This window comes from Cuculus canorus, chromosome Z (genome assembly GCF_017976375.1).
Source record: "Cuculus canorus isolate bCucCan1 chromosome Z, bCucCan1.pri, whole genome shotgun sequence".
NCBI lineage: Eukaryota > Metazoa > Chordata > Aves > Cuculiformes > Cuculidae > Cuculus > Cuculus canorus.
Genome location: NC_071441.1, coordinates 75,804,923 through 75,818,142, shown reverse-complemented (window position 1 = coordinate 75,818,142; position 13,220 = coordinate 75,804,923). Strand labels below are relative to the sequence as shown.

At 50.0% G+C, this 13,220-nt stretch overlaps 1 protein-coding gene across 5 annotated transcripts in view; it reads right to left on the bottom strand.

The window, feature by feature from the left end:
* CTIF (cap binding complex dependent translation initiation factor) overlaps positions 1–1,122 on the bottom strand; it is a 160,913-nt gene extending 159,791 nt beyond the window's left edge. For 4 of the 5 annotated variants that reach the window (XM_054053528.1, XM_054053530.1, XM_054053532.1 and 1 more), the window contains exon 1: positions 965–1,122. The gene's annotated coding sequence lies outside the window, so the exon portion shown is untranslated. Of the gene's footprint in view, positions 1–616; positions 744–964 lie in introns of those variants that run through there. The other variant, XM_054053533.1, reaches the window with a different exon arrangement.
* Positions 1,123–13,220: the final 12,098 nt, after the last annotated feature.

Below are 13,220 nucleotides of genomic sequence, written 5' to 3'. Positions count from 1 at the left end.
AAAGGGGTTGGACGAGCGCTTGCATCTGATGGGTTTCCCTCTCCTTTTTGTCTGTGGGGGGCTCGCCAGAGGAGATGGAGGGAAAGAGGGAAAGAAGGGGAAGAGGGGAAAGAAGGGGAAGAGGGGAAAGAGGGAAAGAAGGGGAAGAGGGGAAAGAAGGGGAAGAGGGGAAAGAAGGGGAAGAGGGGAAAGAGGGAAAGAAGGGGAAGGGGGAAAAGAGGGGAAGGAGGGGATGGAGGGAAAGAAGTGGAAGGGGGGAAAGAGGGCAAGATGGGCAAGAAAGGAAAGGAGTGAAAGTGGGAAAGAGGGAAAGGAGGGAAAGAGAGAAGGGAGGGAAAGAAGGGAAAGAGGGGAAAGGGAAAGAAGGGAAGGAGGTAGAAGAGGGGGAAGAGGGAAAGAAAGGAATGAAGGAAGAAAGGGAAAGAAGAGAAAGAAGGGAAAGAGGGGAAGGAAGGGAAAGAGGGGAAAGAAGGGAAAGGAAGAAAAGAAGGGGAAAGAGAGAGAGGAGGGAAAAGAGGGAACGGAGGAAAAGGGGGAAAGGAGGGAAAGGCCAGCACTGCCCTTCGTTAGGGCTAACGAAGCGTTCTGGGAAGCTTCCAGAGGCCGAGAACCATACCCAAACCCGGGTCCCGAAGCTCCGCCGGCCGTCCCCGCCCTCCCACCGCCGCCTTGGCAGGAGAGGCAGACAGCCGCGGGGATGCTCCACGTCCACGCAGGAGCCGCCGCGGAAAGGAAGGGAAAAAAGCCCCCACGGGACGAATCCACCGGCACAAAGCGGTGACGGAAGCCACCCCCGAGGCCAAACCCCCGCTCCACCTCCCACACCCAACCCCGCGCGCTCGGCATCCCGCAGCGCATCCGCGCGTGGGGATTTCACCATTCCCGACGGAGACAAAAGCCGGGACGCGCCTCCCCCCCGGCTCCATCCTCCCCATCCCCGGCTGCTGTGTCATCCCCCACTCACCCTGCCGAGCGGTGGGCGCTGTCAGAGCCCCCCCTGGAGCCTCATGGGCTCCGGGGAGAGGACGAGGGGGCGCGGGGGAAGGCGACGGGGGCCGGAGGGGCGCCGCCCGCCCGGGTGGAGGCAGCGGCTGCGGCTGCGGCGGCCGCGGGGGGACGGGCTGGGGCGGCCGCCGAGTGACGCGCCCCGTCCGCCCCGCCGCCAGCCCTGACGGGAGATGTAGTCCTCCCGGCTCCCGGCCTGCCCTCCCGGCGCCCGGCGGGGGCCCTTCCAGCCCTACGGAGGCTTCTCCGCCGGCCCTACGAGGCGCCGAGCCCGAGCATCCCTCCCGCATCCCGGCCGCGCTGAGCATCCCGCCGCTCCCGCGGCGTTGTCCCCCCCTTTTCCCAACGCCGCCGCCAGCCAGGCTTCATCCTTGGGGATGCAGCATCCTTTGGGACGCGGCGTCCTTCGGGATGCAGCGTCCTTTGGGGTGTAGCACCCTTTGGATGCGTGTCTACCCATCCTTTGGATGAGTGTATAGTCCACCCATCTAGCGCTGGGTCTACCCATCCTATAAACCCCTCCATGGAATGGGGACTCCACCACCTCCCTGGGCATCCTCTGCCAGTGCCTGAGAACCCCTTCAGTGAAGAAATTAGATATCCAAGGTAATCCTGCCCTGGCACAACTTGGGGCTGTTTCCTCTTGTCCTGTCGCCTGTCACTTGGAGTGCAGCATCCTTTGGGATGCAGCCCGCAAGCAGCATCCTCTCCCATCATCCCTAGAATCACAAAATCACAAAGCCAGCCGTATCCTGCCCCATCCGGGGCTGCATCACTGCCAGCAGGGCGAGCGAGGAGGTTCTGCCCCTCTGCTCCGCTCTCGTGAGACCGTACCTGGAGTTCTGTGCCCAATTCCGGAATCCTGCGTTGCAATTCTGGAGCCCTCAGCACTGGAAGAACGTGGATCTGTTAGAGCAAGTCCAGAGGAGACCACCAAAATGATGGGAGGGCTGGAGAACCTCTGCTGTGAGGACAAGATGAGAGAGTTGGTGTTATTCAGCCTGTTCCAGGGAGACCTTAGAGCAGCCTTTCAATATTTAAAGGGAGCTGATAAGAAAGATAGGGAAAAACTTTTTGGCAGGGCCTGTAGCAAATAGGACAAAGAGTGATGGTTTTAAACTAAAAGAGGGGAGGTGTAGACTAGTTATGAAGAAGAATTTTTTTTGTGCTGGGGGTGGCAAAACACTGGCACAGGTTGCCCAGAGAGGTGGTGGGTGCCCCATCCCTGGGAACATTCCAGGTCAGGTTGGATGGGGCTCTGAGCAACATGATTGAGTTGGAGATGTCCCTGCTCACGGCAAGGGGGTTGGACCAGATGGCCTTCACAGTTCCCTCTAACCAAAACCATTAGGTGATTCTGTGACTCTATGATAGAATTGTTTGGTTTGAAAGACCTTTGAGATCGCTGAGTCCAACCATACCTGTCCACCAAATCAGATCCCTGAGCACCTAGTCTACTCATCTTATAAATCCCTCCATGGGTAGGGACTCCACCACCTCCCTGGGCAGCCTTTGCCAGTGCCTGAGAACCCTTTCAGTGAAGGAATTCTTCTTGATATCCGATCTAAACCTGCCCTGGCACAACTTGAGGCCATTTCCTCTTGTCCTAACACCCGTCACTTGGGAGAAGACACCAACACCACGTCACTAAAAGTTCCTTTCAGGCAGCTGTACAGAGCAATAAGGTCTCCCTTCAGCCTCCTCTTCTCAAGACTAAACAACCACAACTCTCTCAACTGCTCGTCATAACCCCTGTGTTCCAGCCCCTTCCCCAGCTCTGTTCCCTTCTCTGGATGACTCCATCCCCCTAATGTCCTTCTTGGAGTGAGTGGCCTGAAACAACTCGGGATTTGAGGTGCAGCCTCACCAGTGCTGAGCACAGGGGAAAGAACCTCCACGGTTGAGTGGCATCCGCCTGGGCTTTAGGGAGGGAGGGTTTAAGCTGAGCTTAAAAGAAGGAAACTGCAAGGTTTTCCATATAAATCAAGCATTTCCATATAAGTACACAACCCCATGAGTCCAGAAATGTAAATAGCAGAATCTAAACACCCATCTAGCCATCCGGACCCATTCAGCTCCTGCAGACCTGCTCGAAGTGGCTTAGGAATGGTCCTGCAAGTGATTTAAACCACCTTCTCCTTACCCCAACAGACTCTCAGAAGCACCAACTCAACCAATCATTCCTCCTTTCCTGTTGTTTGGGTTATATTCAAGAGGCAACTTTATTTCTTGCCGTGATTCTTCATTGCCTTCCATCCAGTTCTGCTGTATCATTTACATGGACAAATGGATTGCGTTAATGAACATCAATGGACGAACCACAGGCACAAATTAACCAGAAGAGCCAGCCTCTGAAGAAACCTTAATTCTACTTTGATTGCAAAATCAGATTCAAAAGATCTCTCTCCCTGCTGTGCCTTATTTTTGGCTGTATCATTTAATGGGCAGGTTGCCATGACAACCCTATATTCACTGGAGGGTGGCTATAATTGGGAGAGCACATTGTTAATTTAGTTTCAGATAATTTTTTTTTTTATTTTGTCGTATTTTTAGGCAAGGGGAACTGCCTGGATTTTCATGTCTTTATCTGTGATCATACTACGGTTTAATTATTAATCTGGCGCCAACAGCATGGTGACAGTGAAGGCGGAGCTGCCGTGCAGAGCTCACCAGGGCAGACAACAGCTCTGCCCACATCCCATTCCCACAGCTCCTCCTGCATCTCCTCCAGCCCCCTGCATCCCCTCCAGCCAACTACCACCCACATCCCCTCCAGCTCCCTGAGACCCTAAGTTGACAGCATCCAGGACCAGGATTTCCCAGGGATGCTCCTGGAGCAGGGTTGTGGGGGAAAAAAAACAAGTGACTCTTGCATTAATAAGCGCTTTTTGAAATGCCAGTGTGATTTGGATTGTCAGCTTTAACCTTATGACGGTTCATCTCAGCTACTTATTAATAGCAAATTGCCCTCTTCAGAGCACGCTGGCCCGTAGGAGTGACACTAACAGTGGGAATACTCTGGCACATGTAAAGTCCTGCTCCTGAATGGGCACATCAGTTCCTGATCCCATGTGGTGGGACCTCTCTGAGCATCCTGCTCCTGCCCGGAGCTGCACAAAGCATCCCTGACCTGTTAACTGTCATCAAATGTCACTGAATGCTCACCTTCGTGCTGAGTGGAAGCAGAAATGTGCTTGGGAGCCCAGGCAGGTGCTGGATCAGGGCAAAAAGTTTCCAGCCCGGCATTTTGGGGAGGGAAAAGACCCATCCCACAGATCATGGTGTCTGCGGGAGCGTGGGTGGGAGCTGGATTCCTTCCTCTAGTGGGTGGGGAGGAATTTGGACCAGGATGACAGCAGGGTGACTAAAGGGAAGCCCAAGGAATGTGGTACATGGAATGGGTGCCAGGCGGCATCAGCCTGGGACTTGGGAAAATGTGCTGTCTCTGCCATCTCATTCCCACCCTCACCTGGGTTTGAAGCTCCATGGCCACACTGATTGCGGTATTCGTTATTAATCTGTCCCAGCACGAAGAAAGTACAGCTTTGCAGCTGCCAGGGATTTTTCTTCAGGAGTTGGCACAGCTCCAGGTCCAAAGAGCAAAACAGATCTTCTGGTCCCATTGTCACCTGGGTCCAACGCTGCTGCCCCCCCATCCCGGTGCCTCCACCTCTGCGATGTGCATGTTCAGCAGCTCAGCCTCATCCTTTCATCCCTGCTTCTGGTTTCATCCCTGCTTCTGGCTTCATCCCATCTTAGAAAGCAGGGAAATTATGAAAGGAAAGGGTTTCCACTTAAAAAAAAAAAACCAAACAAAAAAACCAAAACAAAACAGAACCCCCGAGTTGTGAAAAGCTGGAGATAGAGGAGGGAATTGAAGGAATTCAAGGAAAAGATGCCACTGTGACTGCTGTTCTGGGTACCATACACCAGGTAATAACATGAGATGACTCAGTGCTTGGGAAATTAAGTTGGCTTTTTATTAAAAGAGTGTTTTAATGAGGTAGTGAAGCGTCAAGGGAGTTCCTGCATTGCCTTAGCAGAGGGAATTGAGGCAGGCTGTGTGGTTCCTTGTGCTGCCAAGCATAGAGTCCACAAGATGCTGGAAACCATGCAGGCAGTCCCGTATCCTGCCTCAGCATCCTCTCAGACATGCTACTGGGAAAGCCCTGAGCGTCTCTGTGAGGGTGTCAAGAGCATCCCTAAGCTCTCTTCTTATTCAGCGGGAACTGGTGAATCTCTGCCAGTGGGAAACGCTTTGGCCTCAGGACTTTTGTCCCAGAAAAACAGCAAGATTTGAAAAGAGCAGACGGGGACACAGAGATGTTTGAGAGCCCAAGCTGAGACTGAAAACGATCTGTGCCAAAGTCTGCCCTCGCTATGGCAATATCCTTTAAAATGGATTAGCCATGATGAGAACCTGCTGCTTCTGAGGGAGAATACAGACTGTTTACAAATTACCTTGCTCGTGGTTGGGGTGTGCCGGTAACTTGGCCCTCCCTTGCTAGCTTGGAGCAAATCTTTGCTTCACAGTGTAGCTGAAGGCAGTATTCAATGTACTCTGTTCTTCTCAAATTATACATCCCCTGTGCGGAAAGCTCAGTTATACCTACAGATGGTTACTGAATAAATAAACTAAAGAGGAGGAAAATTCCTTTCTTCTTCACCAAATACTTCTGGCATAGGTGGGGTGATGGGGATGTCCCCCAGCGTGGTAACACAGTGATGCCCTCGGGAGGTTTCTAAGAAGTGACCATCAAAATACCACCGGGGACATCAGGTGCTTAGATGCTCCATCGGGTGAGACTTCTGCGGGAACAGAAACCCTTAAAACAGTGGAGTGAGCAATCATCTGCCAGAGTCAGAAAGATCATTATTCTGGCCAGGCTGCCGTTGAGTTAAAAGCAAATAGACCTCCTTTAAAAAAACCCAAATAATAGACCAACTGTAGAAACAAAGACTGGAGACAGACAAGGTCTTCATTCTGGTCCCAAAAGAGCCTGAGTGCGCAACTCTGCCCTCCTTCCCGAGCACAGCGACGTCTGTCTATGCTTGAAGGGCTGATGGCTTTGGACGTGGGGCTCCAGTGGTTCCTCCTCCACCCCTATTTTATGGGGTGACGTAGCCTGGCTGCAAAACTGGAGAGGAACTCAGGTGAGAGGACATGAATGTAGACAGCCAGGTCATTCGTGGCAAAAGAGACAGCACAAAGCTGTCAGGACTCTCTTATGTACATATTTATAAATCAAATGTTGGAGCAGGGGACCCACGGGTGAAGAAACGTTTTGCTATGGCAAGAGGAGAAGTTAGTTTTGAAATGCCGAGTGCAGAGACAAGCTCCTTCCCCCACTTCTATGTTATTTTTAGAAGGGCATTTCTATCCAGTGATTGATGCCAAGGCTGTGTTCGAGTCAAGGCTAAACTCCCTGGTACTTGGCGAAGGTCTGGGACAAGATGGGTCTGGGCTCCTGGAGAGCTGGGCTTGCGAAAACTGCTTTGGCGACGGATGATAAATTGAAATCTAGCTCTGATGCCATGTTTGATACTGCATATGAGAAGGTGCAACTCAGAACATTTGGATTTTCTCCTTGACCCCCCATGTTGCTTAAAATAATATCCCTAATTTCCCGTATTTCGCATAACTCAGATGCTTAATCGGTCCACCTGGACATAATTCATGACTTTCCTCCCCTGATTTAATTCGCAACTACATTAACGAGGCCTTAGAAATGCAAAGTATGATTATCCAGGTAAGAACAAATTACCAGTTTAAAGGATTGCCACATCTATCCCCAAGGAATCACATGGGCATTTGCAAAGGTCAATCTGCTGAGGAGGCTGAGCCGAGAGCTGGCAAAGGCAGCAGAAGGAGCTAGAGTGGGTGATGAAGGATGTCCTTCCACACCAGGCAAAGCAGATCTTGTCCGATGCCTCCTCAGAGTGACAGAAAGTGCCTCAGAGAGGGACATCAATAACTGTGGGTTTGCTGGGGAACAGAGTCAAATTAACTCTTGACAAGTGCGTTATGCAGAGTTAAAACCCTGGCCAGGGAATCTTCCAGCAACCCAAAAATATCTCTCTCTTCCTCTGAACGCAAATGGGGTTTTTTTTCTGTAATCCCTTATTGTGGATATTAATTGCATCAAAGGATTGTGGTGCTGCTTAGAGGCATCCAGCAGGAGGGAATTGCTCGTCGGTGGGGTGGGAGAAGAAACAAGGGAATTTCACTGGTGTTAGGGTGAAGAGCGTTGAAAATGCAGGGACGTGGGATGGAGGGTGACAACAAGGCACTCCCCACATTTGACTCTCTGGGGACACCTTATTTCAGCCTTTGAGGACTTAAAGGGAGCCAACAAGAAAGACGGGGACAGACTTTTGAGCAGGGTCTGTAGCAATAGGACAAGGAGTGATGGTTTTAATCTAAAAGACGGGAGATCCAGACCAGGGAGAAAGAAGAAATTCTTTACACTGAGGGTGGTGAAACACCAGCACAGGTTTCCCAGAGAGGTGATGGCTGCCCCATCCCTGGAAACATTCAAGGCCAGGTTGGATGGGGCTCTGAGCAACCTGATCCCTGCTTATTCCAAACGGGTTGGACTGCATGGCCTCTACAGGTCACTTCCATCCCAAGCCATTCTGCGATCCTGTGATTCTATGACTTCGCTATTTCTTCACTCAGTATTATATTCTGTACAGGCAATTTTATTGACACCATTGACTTTTAAGCAACCTATAGCCCCACAAAACTATCCGGGATTAAGTAGTAGCAAGAAGGAGACTTGAACTAAAAGGCTTTAGAGGAAAGCCGTGCTTTAGGCAAGGTAGAGAGCTAGTGCTCTGGTCCTGCATACGATTTTCGTTAGAAACAAGGCTGAAGAAAGTAGGTTGAGCACCACACTGAGCTGTGATGCCTTCGCTGCTCAAGCCGGCTCGACCAGAGCCAAGGCACATACCATAACCGGGGCTGGTAGCCCAACCCTTGGCTGGAGATGGGTGGAAAGCAGCATGACTCAATGGGCTTGGGTTTAAATGATCTGGTCTCTGTCAATGGTGACAATCGATTAAAGCCTTCAGTTCTCTTTCCTCTGAAATGGGTACAGCTCTGCTTATCCTGTTGGTAAAGTACTTAGTCAATTTGCTTTCACCAGGTATCAATCTCCACCCGTGCCTGTAGATCTTCCAGCAGCCCTGGATCAGCAACCACTGAGGAGGACTCTTTGAACATCTTTCTCTGGTCCCCGGGACAAAGTCCTAGGAGAAAATACTTCTTTTTCTGGAAAATGAGAAGTGTCTCAGGCTGTAACAGGCTTGTGCCTTATCTCGTTCAGTGTGGTGGCATCTTCCTTGCCTCTCCAGGGTTACTCCAGGATCCAGTGGGGAGGAGCGCAGACCCCAACAAGGAAGCTTTCTCCACATACCTATTCACACAAGCAGCTCAGCTTCTTACTTCTCCTGCTCCTGGGAGCCCACGTCCTCTACTGTCGCCTTACCGCACCCTCTGTTAACTGTTGTACATCTCTTAATAGTGCCTTTCCTGGCTCTGACTCATCTGCTGGTATGGAGAGCCTCCCCTTTCACCCAAAATCTTCTCTTATCACTAACCACCAGAAGAGCCACCACAAAAAGGAAGGAAAGCTGGCAGCAAACATCACTCCAACACCATTTAAGATGGGATCATGGTTGGCTGATCTTGGAAAATAAGTATATGTTTTATCAAACAAGAATACTCATAGTTTGTGTATTGTGTAAGGGAGAAACCATCAGAGTCACTCAGACTCCGTTCTTTCAAGGGGAAGGACCTGCACACCTACCTGCATCAAGGAGACGTGATGTCTCGGAGCACCTGAGTCTTTCACCCTCTTTTCCCCGTAGAGCTTCTCTACATTATGAAATTATAGTCCTTGACCATGTAAGAAAACCCTAGCTCAGACAAGGCAGCTTGTGCTTTCCACATGCCAGCAGGTCAGGCTGAGCAATGTCAAGAGCCCAGGGTTTATCCTTGGTCTGCTAATAAAACAAACACGTTTATCGTCACAGAGCTCTTGCTTCTTATCACGTTGTTTTTGTAAAAATACGCCAGTTTGAAGTCCTCACCTCCCTTCCCCAGCAGCTGCCATGAGCTCATACCCCAGTTTAGACCCCCTTGCCTTCCCAGTAAGGTGACTGGGGAAAAAGGGAAACATTTTTATTCCCTGACTGTGGCAAAATCTGTAAGCAGAAAAGGACTTGACACTCTCCTGTTTTTGATAGGGGAGAAAAAGAGATAACAATGTCAAACCACAAACATTCCAGGCGTGTGGCTGGCATTTTATCATGCTGTGGCCTTCAGGAATCAGAGCAGGGTAGATTTATATTAGCCATGCCAGGACAGAAACATATACGAGCTATAAATATCCCCGTATATACAGAGGACAGCGTGTACGTAAGATGGAAATCTGCAGCTGCCAAGTAACCAACAGTGTGAAGGTCCCTACTGACCTGCCCAACATAAGTTATTTATCGCCCTGGGATAGGCACTGGTTAAAGATCTGTCTGTCTGAGAGCAGAAGTTCTATGTGTTTGCCACAAAATTTACAGGGCATCAAGTCTGAAATAACAGAAATAATGAAAGATCTTTCCATCCAGGTCCAACCGATGCTTTTTTTCCACGAGAGCTGGAGAGTGTCCTCTGCAGCCCAGGGGACTGAAGGACCAGAGGGTCCCCATCATCCCTGGGTGCTTCTGGCCATACAACTGTTCCTCTAGTGGCTTAGCAACACCCTGCCATCAGGCTGCCTGGCACATATTAGTTTATTTTCCCAGCAGAGCAACGCTTCCCAGCTAGCAGCCACCTTCTCCCCTTAGCATCCTTCTCTGCTCTCACCGGAGATACCTTGTCACCTTTTTTTACCTACTTTTCCTCCAAAAGCCTCATTTGATCCCATGCCACAAAAAAAAAACAAACCCAGAAGGGACCCTAAAGCACTTAAAACAGCCGTTACAAAGCATGACCTGGCACAACCTGCATCTCCAGGGTGGTGAGTAGCTTTTGCCCCAGCAGTTCGCAAATATATCGTGCTTTAGCTAAATCTGGTTGTTTCACATAAATCGCCAAAAATCATCTCATTGTGCTGACTGGAGGAGCTCCATGCCTGGGGAATGGCTTCCAGGACAGTAGGCTGGGACTTGCCACACACGTGAGGATCACCAGGAGCCTTCATCTCCTACTATCTTTCCTTCATATCTCCCCATCAGCCAAGGACAATGGATGAGCTCCACATGTCCACTTGCAAATTCATGAGCCTCAAGGCTCTCACGCCCTTGAAAATCATCCCAAGGATGGATGCACTTGTCCCTTCTCCCCTTTCCTGCCTCTCCCTCCATCACCAGCCTGTTTCATGCCCTTGAAATTTCCTGTTTCATGCCCTTGAAAATCATCCCCAGGATGGATGCACTTGTCCCTTCTGCCCTCTCCTGCCTCTCCCTCCATCACCAGCACCTCGAAGTTGCCTGTTTCCCAGGTTTCTGGTAAGAAAAAGACAGCTGAAGGACCACTGCTGTAACAGAGCTGTGAATCAAATCACATCCACAGCTGTCCTTAGGTTGTTTGAACTCAAACAGTGGCTAAATATTTTATTGGGTTTCCTGTCTCAGGCAAGAACCCAGCTCCTACTTTCTGGGAAAGGACTTGTTTCTCCAGGACATCTCTCATGGGGGGATGTGTGTGCACAGGTGCGAGCCCTGAACAGCTCATCCTGGTTTGCTACAAGCTCACAAATTGCCCACGCTATTTCCTAAAATAATCATCCAAATGCTATAAAAAGGGGCAAGCGTTCTCAGAGCTTCACCTGTAAAATCACAGAATCACAGAATCACAAGGTTGGAAAGGACCCATTGGATCATTGACTCCAACCATTCCTAGCACTCCCTAAACCATGTCCCTCAGCACTTCATCCACCCGTTCCTTAAACACCTCCAGGGAAGGCGACTCGACCCCCTCCCTGGGCAGCTGTTCCAGTGCACAATGACTCTTACTGTGAAGAATTTTTTTCTGATATCCAACCTGAACCTCCCCTGGTGGAGCTTCAGGCCATTGCCTCTTGTCCTGTCCCCTGTCACTTGGGAGAAGAGCCCAGCTCCCTCCTCTCCACAACCTCCTCTCAGGCAGTTGTAGAGAGCAATAAGGTCTCCCCTCGGCCTCCTCTTCTCCAGGCTAAACAACCCCAGCTCTCTCAGCCGCTCCTCGTCAGACGTTCTCCAGCCCCTCACCAGCTTCGTTGCTCTTCTCTGGACACACTCCAGAGCCTCAACATCCTTCTTGTGGTGAGGGGTCAAAATAAACTTGCTTTTCTAACAAGTCACTGTAGTATGAAGGTGTTCTAACCCAACTGGAAGGCCTCGGGCAGGGATGGTCCCACAGCACATTGGCTTTCCTTTATACCAGGACTGGACTCTTTTCCACAGGGATGGGACACAAGGAGATGTTGTCCTGTTTCCTCCCTATCTTGAGTGAGGAATCATAGAACCATTTGGTTGGAAAAGACCTTTGAGCTCCAATCATACCTGTCCACAACTAAATCATGTCCCCAAGCACCTTATCTACCCTCCTTCCAAACACCTCCAGGGATGGGGTTGCCACCACCTCTCTGGGCAGCCTCTGCCAGGGCCCGAGAACCTTTTCTGTGAAGAAATTTTGCCTCATGTCCAATCTAAACTTCCTCTGACACCGCTTGAGGAGATTCCCTCTTGTCCTATTGCCTATCACTTGGGAGAAGAGACCAACACCCACCTCTCTACAACCTCCTTTCAGAGACCTGCAGAGAGTGATAAGGTCTCCCCTCAGCCTCTGTCTCTCCAGACTAAACAACCCCCAGTTCCCTCAGCCGCCTCTCACAACACTTGTTCTCCAGCCCCTTCACCAGCTTCATCGCTCTTCTCTGGACGCAATTCAGAAGCTCAATGTCTTTCTTATGCTGCGGGGACCAAAACTGAATGCAGAATTCCAGCTGTGGCCTCACCAGTGCTGAGTACAGAGGGAGAATCACTTCCCTGGTCAAGGACATTGCCTTTGTTTCAGAAATAACAGTAACATCCGGGAAGATGCTGAGTTCAACTCTCCTTAGCTCCACTCTTATGAATAAATATTAGCAGGTCTTTGGAACCAAATTTGGGATGAACAAGCACGGCCCTTACATAAGCAGTTATTCCAGTGTTCCCTCTTCTTCTGCTGCTGAAGTATCATTTCTAGTTTACCCTAATTTCTAAATTATCCTAATTAAAAATGGGTAGAAAAACAATTGAGTGCACCCAACAGAGAGAAATTGTTTTCTTGAAAGAGAAAGACTTGCTTTTGGACTCCAGATAATATGATTTCCAGGTAACATTTAATTACTCCATAATAAACCCATGTTCCGCGGATGGGTTTCATTCACACAGACTAAGGTGCAGATCGTTTTAGCAAGAGTAGACCCACACATTCCTTAGCATCTTTCAGGTCCTGGTGGTGAGAAAATCTTCATTGGTTAGAAGTCCATGATTTTGCAAGGCACTTCGAGCCATTTGGAGAAGCAAAACTTTGCAAAGTCAAGCACCTCAAAATCCTCAGCATATTCTGGAAAACCATGAGATTTTGGGTTCTAGAACAGAATTATAGAATCACAGAATGGTTTGGGTTGGAAGGGATTTTAAAGCCCATCCAGTTCCACACCCCTGCCATGGGCAGGGACATTTCAACTGGATCAGGTTGTTCCAAGCCCCATCCAACCTGGCCTGGAACACTTCCAGGGATGGAGCAGACACAATTTCTCCGGGCAACCTGGGCCAGGGCCTCCTCACTCTCATCATGAAGAACTTCTTCCTAATATCTGATGGAAATCTTTCCCCTTCCAATGTAAGGCCATTCACCCTTGTACTGTTACTCCAGGCGCTTGTAAAAAGCCCCTGCCCAGTTTTCCTGGTGCCCTTTCACGTGTTGGAAGCTGCTCTAAGGTCTCACTGGAGCCTTGTCTTCTCCAGGCTGAACAATCTCATCACTCTCAGCCTGTTTTCATAGCAGAGGTGCTCCAGCGCTCACATCATCTTCATGGCCTCCTCTGGACTCGTTAGAATAGTTCAGTTGGAGGGGATCTACAATGATCACCCAGCCCAACTTTCCTCCTGCCCGAGTTCTGAGCATTTATGGAGCACTTAACTTACACAACAAGTAAAAACATATCTTAATGATTTATTTAATCTCC